Source organism: Uloborus diversus, chromosome 6 (assembly GCF_026930045.1).
Source record: "Uloborus diversus isolate 005 chromosome 6, Udiv.v.3.1, whole genome shotgun sequence".
NCBI classification, from domain to species: domain Eukaryota; kingdom Metazoa; phylum Arthropoda; class Arachnida; order Araneae; family Uloboridae; genus Uloborus; species Uloborus diversus.
In genome coordinates this window covers 73,854,685-73,863,687 of record NC_072736.1, presented here as the reverse complement: position 1 = coordinate 73,863,687, position 9,003 = coordinate 73,854,685, and the positions used below count along the sequence as shown (strand labels likewise).

Below are 9,003 nucleotides of genomic sequence, written 5' to 3'. Positions count from 1 at the left end.
TTGATTATCAAGCAGATGAACACAAAACAAATCCCAAATTCAACGTAACATTATATTATTTTTAAATAAATTTGTTTTTGGATATTGAACTGGCATTTAGTTCACGGTCTCATAGCGACCTTCTAACAAATTTGAGCACAGGAAGTAAGGTATAGGTCAAATTGTACAAGTTGTACTGAATAACATTGAATTGATACAGTAGACTTCTCCAGAAATGTTAATTTTTGCTATTATTTTAATAAAATATACTTGTTAAAATGTACAATTGAAACTAAATTATATGGAGAATAAATTACTAGTAAACTATTTTTTGGACATTTTTTTTTTCTATGATATAAATATATGGCACAAGCATCAATTAAATAAACTTTTACTCTACGGAGACTTTTCAGTTTTGTGGTAACCCTATTCTGAGCAAACACAAAATAAATTTAAATAGACAGTTATAATAAATCAATACAGACTGTTTATTAACAATAATTACAAACAAATTGTCCAACAGTATTTACAGAATATTATAATACATTGATTCTTCACACTTTTCTTCATGTCTTTGTGTCCTAAAATTAAAAAAAAAGCATTGTAAAAAAATTATAAGTTTTACTTTCATTAAAGAATTCTGCTAACAGTAGTCTTAAAGACAGGCATAAACTATTTTTCCCCAGTTATGAACCCTACTTGCATTAAAGGGGCTACTTGAAAACCACCAATTGCTAATGTTAACTTAAAGAGAAATATATTTTTAATGTTATATTTGCATTTATTTTCAAATCTTTTTTCAATGGAGAGCTTTTGTTACCACACAATTTCTGTTTTCTACTTCTATTAAAAATGATGAAGAATCTTTGCTGGTAAGTTTTATTGGCTCTCCTCTGATATGCCCCCCTCTTGGCGAGATTTTAATTTTTCGCTCGATACGAAAATCGCCAATAAGGCGATAACTTGGCAACCCTGGTTTTGCAACTTGAACGCTGGAAAGTAGTTTCTCGAAGTCTGTCTTTTTGCACGTGTCTCTGTGGTAGGAGGTAGGTGCTCATATGTTCCGCTCTTAGGGAGATTTTAAGTTGAATACTCTAAAATAAAGTTTCAATTCAAACTTTATTTTAGAGTATTCTTTTTCTTGTTGTTTTTTAATGTTAATTTAGTTGAATTTTCTATTTTAATTATGAGTTCGGTTTGTGATGTTGTCCAAATGTATCAATTGAAATTTTTGAATGAAAAATTGTGAATATAAAAATGAGGATATGTTTGTAAAGTTTTTGGAAATAATTCGCGAAATTAATTGGGTGGAGTACAAAATACAAGTAAAATAAGGTTGTTTTTTTTTGGAATTTTTTTTGTCAAAACAAACATAATTTAAATATTTTTGTAAAGTAATGATAATAAAAAATGGGATAATTTCCCTAAGAGCAGAACATATGTGCACTGCCTCACGTGAGGAAGTAAAAGAAAAGTAAAAAAGGTAAGTGAACATATTTTGAATTATTGTGTTTTTAGTGTGTTTCTGGTAGTTTGTATTTTGGTCTGGTTGGCATTTTTGTAGCACAAAAATGGTGTTAATTTCACATAAAATCTGTGACTTTATTGTATACTGAACGGAGGAGATCTGTGACTTATATCCGACTGTGATGTATATTAAAAGTCGGAGGGATAACGGACCGAGCGGCAGCGAGGTCCTGGCGAGCCCGAGGTCTCATAGTACTTTCGTAATGAGACCGAGGCAGGGCCGGCGAGCCGAGGTCTCATTACGAATGTACTATGAGACCGTGGGCTCGTATCCCGGAGAAACAACGGAAAAAAATTAATGCATTAATTTCATTAAATAATTAATGACATAATTTGAATTTTTCCTGTTGGCGCTAAAAAAGCATCGCTAAGAACGATGTATGACATATGACGTCATACATAGTTTTCTTGGCGACGCTTTTTTGGCGCCAACAGGAAAAAGTCGCCAAGAGGGGGGTATATCAGATTTGTTCCGTTTTATTATTTTTGGAGATGTTTTCACTTTTGAAACATGTTTTAAAAAAAAAATTAGCCTTGTATTCTCAAAACTATTTAATGCAAAAATAATCGCCAGCACTGAAATGCAAACTAGACCCGTTAATACATTATGGTCCTGTGGCATTAACATAAGCGATCATTTTTACAAGATCAGGAACTGATTTACAGATCCCCAAACTCTGGGCGCAAAGCAGATTAAGCCTTCTAATAGAATGAACAAGTCTCGGCTAATATGAATAGTTTAAAATCCCAGTACCAAAATATAATTTTTCAGATGATAGCACATATAAACAGTGCGAAGCTTCTTTTAGAAGTACATCATATGAAGCAGTGAGAAGCGAAGGGATGTAAGTGGACATATGCAAGTTTTGAATAAAATGACTTTAAAGATAATGTCCTAAGTGGACTAACATTGATTAAAGTCATGCTGTACAGCAGCACGTTAGGGGTGTTAGGGTTGCCAACCTTGGAGAAACAATTTGACAAGCATCTGTAGCAGGGTTGGCAAGATTTTGGACACAACAGTAAAAACCACGGTTTTTACCGTCCTGTCCAAAACTACATTTTTTGAGAAACTATTTTGTGAGAAAATATCAAAAACAGAACAAAATGCATCAAAGTTATGTTTTATATTGAATATTCATTCAATGGTGAACATTCAAGTATAAAAATAAACGTAACTGAATGATACAGCTAATTCTAATCTAGTTACATAGAAGTTGAATTCATCATTAAACATTCCAAATTGTACGTATTTTTTTTTTTTGTTTCATAATAGTAACCAAACTTTTTGGCATTTATGCACGTGTGCAAAAGAAAGTGTTCAAATATAGTTTAATAATTGACTGAAATGCAATAAATAGTTACAGAATGTATATTATATTAAAATATGAATTTTAAAAAAATGCACAAGTTTTAAAATTTTAATGAATGTATTTAATCAATTTATTATTCTTTAATCTATCGTAAAAAAAAATAAAATATCATGTAAAACTTGAACGCAAAAACCATTAAAAAAAATATTCTTTTTTTTCCCACCAAAAAATTACATTTAATAACATTTTTCTGAGTAATAAATGGAACTGAAACTAGTTGTCTTGATAGTGCAGTGAATTTCTTTTCATAACTCTACCAACTGTTACTAAGAAAGTTTTTGCAAAATAGAGTTATGGGCAATTTGTTTAAGTAAAATATTTATTAATGAACCTTTCAGAGAAAATACAAATGCTCATTAATTAAAACTTATTATTATTTATGCATGATTAATATTGCAGTAAATATGAGTTGATTTGATTACACTTTTAGCTTTAGCATATTTTGACAGATTAGTGTATTTTTGGACGGTAAAAACCGCCTGTTCTGTCCGAAACCAGTTTTAGACAGTCCAAAACTCAACCCTGATCTGTGGTGAATTTGAGGAGCAGTTCGGTATTTTGCATAAAATTCAACAAAAAACTAACTTTAAATCTCAAAAACACTTATCTAAAATTATTTTTGAGCTACAATAATCATTTTAAACACTAGCATAAAAATAATTATTTTTTACTTAATAAGACAGTTTTAAGCACTATGTCATGCCGCATGCTTTTGAACGCTCGACTGTGAAATGCGGAAAAAAATAACTTTTTTGGCAGAGCTACGGAGTTTTGCAATCTCACTGCCTCATATGGAAGTTCAAAATTTAATTCAACTAAAGTATGAAAATAATAACAAAAATTAAGTTTAACATTGATGGAATTGTTGGTGATCATGATGAAAATTATGTATGAACGAACCTAACCAAGCACCAAGTACCTAACCAAACACCTAAGAGAATAACTAAAAGTAGGTACAGTAAAACCTGTGAAGTTGACCACCCTTGTAAGTTTACCTCCTGTCTTAAGTTGACCACCCTTGTAAGTTTACCACCTGTCTTAAATTGACTGCTTTTTTCACGCACGGAATTAGCCCTTATCATATAAATCAAACTCTAAGTTTACCATTAAAGTAGTGCACCGCAGGTGGTCAACTTACACAGGTTTCACTGTATCAGCAAACTTAAAAAAAATTACTAATAATAAAGCTGAAAGTTCCTCTGTCTGTCAGGATCTCTGTGACGGGCATAGCGCCTAGACCGTTTGGCCGGTTTTCATGAAATTTGGCAAAGTTAGTTTGATGCATGGGGATGTGCACCTCGAAGCGATTTTTCGAAAATTCGATGTGGTTCTTTTTCTATTCCAATTTTTAGAACAAAATTTTCGTAAGATGAACGAGTAAATTACGAAATTAACATAACGTGGAACCGTAACATGGGCGCAAGCCAATTGGCGAAATACGAAATTATCATAACGTGGAACCGTAACATGAATACAAGTCAACTGGCGAGAAAATTCACCATACATTATTTGTAAATATACAGGCGAACCAAAAGATCTTTTAATTTTTCTATTACAGGCAAAGCCGTGCGGTTACCACTAGTACTGAACATTTCACATTTGTTGAAAATCTTTGATTGAAAGAAGACATACTTTGTTTTGAGTAAAATTTAGAAATGATAGTTTAATAGCATAATCCAGCCTTCACATTCCCCATAAATAGTTTTAAAAAATAATTTGGTGAGTTTTCCTCAAAGTAAAAATCCTGACTTGTCAACACCTACTTGTAGCATTCCCCCACACAAATTGTAGGATTTATTACTTCCAAACAAGCTTAGGTTTGTAAACATGACGGAAATACAATACCGGTTTAAACTAAAAAACTCCAATCGTTCAAATTTGCTTGCGAACAAAAGCTTACTGAAAAAATATACAAATTAAAAACTTGCAATAGCTGTCATAAATCCTGCTGAAATTTTAAATGGATAATTGGTTGGTCTAAACTTGACAGGAAGTAAAATGAAATGACAAGTTTAAAATCTGATTTTCAATGCATACTCAAAAATTTTTGTGTTCCCCCCCCCCCCCCCTTTTCTTTAAAAATTCAAGCTAGCATATATATTTGATAAGCCGAAATGCATTAATTTAGCTTACATGCTAAATGCGATGTATATATAAGATTTTCAAAAAGAGCTAACCTCATATACAAGTGCATGATATTCTTTTTTAATGTTATTTTCACAATTATTTACTATCTAGTCAGTCCAATTAACTTAAAAGTATTTATAATTAATGCACTTATCTAAAAAAAAACAATCATTTTTACCTTATGTGTTTTTTGCCAAACATTAAATACATTTAAGTATTATCTATGCACACCTATTTGACCCCTAAAAGTAAATTGAAAATGAATATTTACCTTGAAAGCAAATAAGAGGGGAAGTAATTATTCTGCTGCTGAATGCTTTATATAAAGCCATTCAATAAAACTTGGGAAATATGATAGGTTGCGGTTACTAAGATATGGTAAACATTTTTGACTAGAGGTGCAAGAGTTTACACTGTGAAAGATTGTTACTAGTCAAAAACCTGACAACCCAGCTTTAAAAAATCTTATTTATGAAGTTTATTAATAAAAATAAAAATGTTGTACTCAAAAACTCACATTATTTCTTGATGCCAGCTGCCATATATCCTTATACACCCTTTGACAAGCAGCTATAAAAAAAAACATAAGAATAAACAACAGGACATACTATATTTGCTAATACATTTAACCATAGCTCAAAGTAAAGTCAACAAACAAGAATACTATTTTGAAATTGTCGACTAAAATTATTTTATGGAAATATAACTAGTTTTAAAATTGGAGACAAATATTATTAATGGAGCTAATATTTTGAATAATAAAAACAAGTTATTGCTAGAAGCTAAACTAAGTTACAGTTAAGCTATATATTCAATTTAATTTGAATTCCGAAATAAAGCCATATATTAAACATATGAAATCATCTGACAATCCACAGGCAAAAAAGAAATTATTCAAGCAAACTTTGTTTCGATAAAGGTAAAAAATCCAACAATAATTATCAGAATAATCATTCTGCACAGGTATATTTCAAGCCTCGTGTTAAACACAAAAGTTATGTTTTTCCTTTTTTTTTGGTATAGAGATCTCAAAGAAATTTTTTTAAATTTTAAACCATTTCTTTAAAACAGCTTCTCAAAATAGTTAACAATAATCAGTGCAAATGTAAATCATGCTGTACAACAAACATGTCTAGAAAGATGGCATGAAATTTACAGAGCTCATAGAACATTTTCAGTGTCGAAAAGTAGGATATTTTTTAAAAAAAGGAGGAAAAAGTAGAATTAATACTTGATTACAAAAGCAAGAACAAAATCAAAACAATTAAAAAGTGAACACATAAATGTGTCATTATATGTGCACTGCATCGTACTTGAAGTTTTACCACGAGAAAAGTACATACATTTACAAAAATCAGAATGCCCCGAAAGGAGGTATTAGTTAAAATCCCATATTCAGCAAATTTTAGCTGATGATTTGGCAAATCTGGAGATAAAATTGCAAGTTTTTAAATATCCAAATATTCTTTTTCATTGGTTGTAGGGGGGAAAGGGACACATGGGAACAATTTTTTACATTTCTTTATTTTTCAAAAAAATATTATCAATTTCGCAACACCAAAATATCTCCAATATTAAATAGGTAGCCTTTTCTTTGTGTCATGAACTTTTTTAAAAATGTCTTTAATTGCTTAATGTGCCCTTTTTGACAGTAGAATTTTAACAAATTTAAATATACAATAATAGGTCAGGGCTACAAAATTCTTAAAAATTTTAACATGCCCTGCTTGGTATGTTTGTCAAAAAAAAAAAAAAAAAAAAACACGTCGGAATAAAAATTTTAAATGCCCAGTTTTTTTTTTCAATTTCATACTAATAAAAATATTTGAATTTGTCGTATAGCATTAACCAGACAAAAAATTACACCTGATTCAAGAACTGTTTCAATATAAAACATAAAATAAAAGTCAAAATAAATAGTGTGGGAATACGGGGCAAAGCGAAATGGTAAAGAGATGACTGAGCTTTTTCAAAATGAACAAATAGGAAATTTGTTTTGAAAATTGCAATATATAAAGAAATAACATTACACATAAAATAAAACTTGCGTTAAAACATTATTTTTTATTATTGGCAGGAAAATTTAGCCTTCGAGAAAAAGTAGAAGTTTTTCCCGGGTTTTTTTTTCCATGGGACAAAGTGAAAAATAAAATATTTTTTATTTGATTGTGAGAAATTTTTTCAAACAAAATAATGATCAAATAAATAATAATTCACTTAATGAAAAGATAATGAAACAATAAACTAATAAATTAATTAATTTATTAATTGATACAAAGAAAATAAATGAGTGAATAAAATAGAGAGTGAATGCATAAAAAAATAAGTGAAAGAGTGAATTAATAAGTGAATTATTTAATGAAGGAAAAATTAGTTAATTGATGAATATGTAAGTGATTTGGTAAATGACTGAATAAGTAAACGAAATGAATTATTTCTTTGACCTTGCATAAAATTTTACTAATTATGAAAAATATTAAAAATACAAATGAGCTGAATATTAATTAAATAAATACTGCACAGAATATTCGGAGTTCCCAATTAATATTTCAAATGTTAATTACAAGAACTTTATGATTTAATAGCACCAAAAATAATTTTCGACTTACAACAAAACATTACAATTTGAGTATCAATTTTGGAAAATTGCTTGTATTATCATATGCTTTGATTTTCAGAGGTATTTTTTTCTTGACTGGAATAGACTATGTAGTATATCACCATAGTACAAAAAAAATTCAAACTGTTGCTTTGTAATATTATCACATTCCACTTAATTTTAATGTAAAAGAACATTCTCAGATGGTCAAATGTTATCAGTTTTGCAAAATTGCAGATAAACAAAGTTTCCCATTAACTATACTTATCGATTTGCTTTTGTTTTAGGAATGATTTTCATTTTATTTGTATGAAGTAATTTACTTTTAATTTAAAGAAAGGATTCAATATGCCAACATAACGTAAAAAAAAAAAAAAGACTAAGGTACATTTGAGTTAGAGTTTGAAACTTTATTTTGGCGTTTTAAGACATCGACAGTCGATCGAATTAAAACATGCGGTTTGATAAAAACTGTCAAATAAAACTTGCTACCAACTGTATTTAAGCCATCCTGTATGAATATATTAAAAATTATTCATAAACATCAAGTTTAAACGCTTAACATTGAGCTTGAAACATGTGCTACGCTACAAAGAAATGCTTTGACGCGAATCGTAATAGTAAAAAAATATAAACACCAGTGCATTCTTGTGAATTACAATTTAAAGAAAATTACATTTGAATAAATATTAAACTGCCAAATACCTTTTCTCTGCTGTTCCAACGTGCAGCTTACTTCGTCAATCCATCATGGCTCCCTCCTTCGTTTGCGTCTCCGTGTTTGGCGCCGAGCCGTAGACTATGTACTACCGCGCATGCGCTGGGTGTCCGGATTGAAGCAAGTGTCCATCAAACAAGCGTTTGCAAGAGTAGTTTACGGTGGTGCCGCCCAACTTGCTGAAAGTCTGCCGCTAACCAGTCACGTCAAGTTTGACACAACAAGATAATATCAAGAAAAAATCAAACTTGTCGCAAGTGAGCATGCTATCTGGGAAGGTGCTCACGCTGAGCACTTGTAAGCTTGTACATATAACTGTTTTAATATCTCTAACTTTCAACCAACTATCACGTTTTTAGGTTTTAGAAATAAATACTGCAAAGCATTAAAACCCCAACATTCATCCTCTAGAAACACCCTGTATTACTTCGTTTTAAAATATATCTTTTGTTTATTCAGAGAACCGATACAAGAATTCTTTTTATTTGCAGATTATTACAAACTTGTTTGAAGCTTATGTCATTTTTAGTATATTGCCTACTTTCACAAGAGTCCATTTTTTTCCTCCGCTTTTCTCAACATTTATTTATTATGAAATTTTCAAATGCTAGTCCCCATAATAACCGGCTCATTGATATTCTTTGGCCGCATGCATTTTTATTACAAAACAAATGTACCTA

At 30.2% G+C, this 9,003-nt stretch overlaps 1 long non-coding RNA gene across 1 annotated transcript; it reads right to left on the bottom strand.

The window, feature by feature from the left end:
- Window positions 1-459: 459 nt before the first annotated feature.
- On the bottom strand, window positions 460-8,362 carry LOC129224045 (uncharacterized). Its single transcript, XR_008580671.1, has 3 exons — window positions 8,311-8,362; window positions 5,524-5,576; window positions 460-560 (listed from the first exon to the last, which is right to left on the bottom strand). It is a non-coding gene; the product is annotated as an uncharacterized LOC129224045 (long non-coding RNA).
- Between the last annotated feature and the right edge of the window lie 641 nt (window positions 8,363-9,003).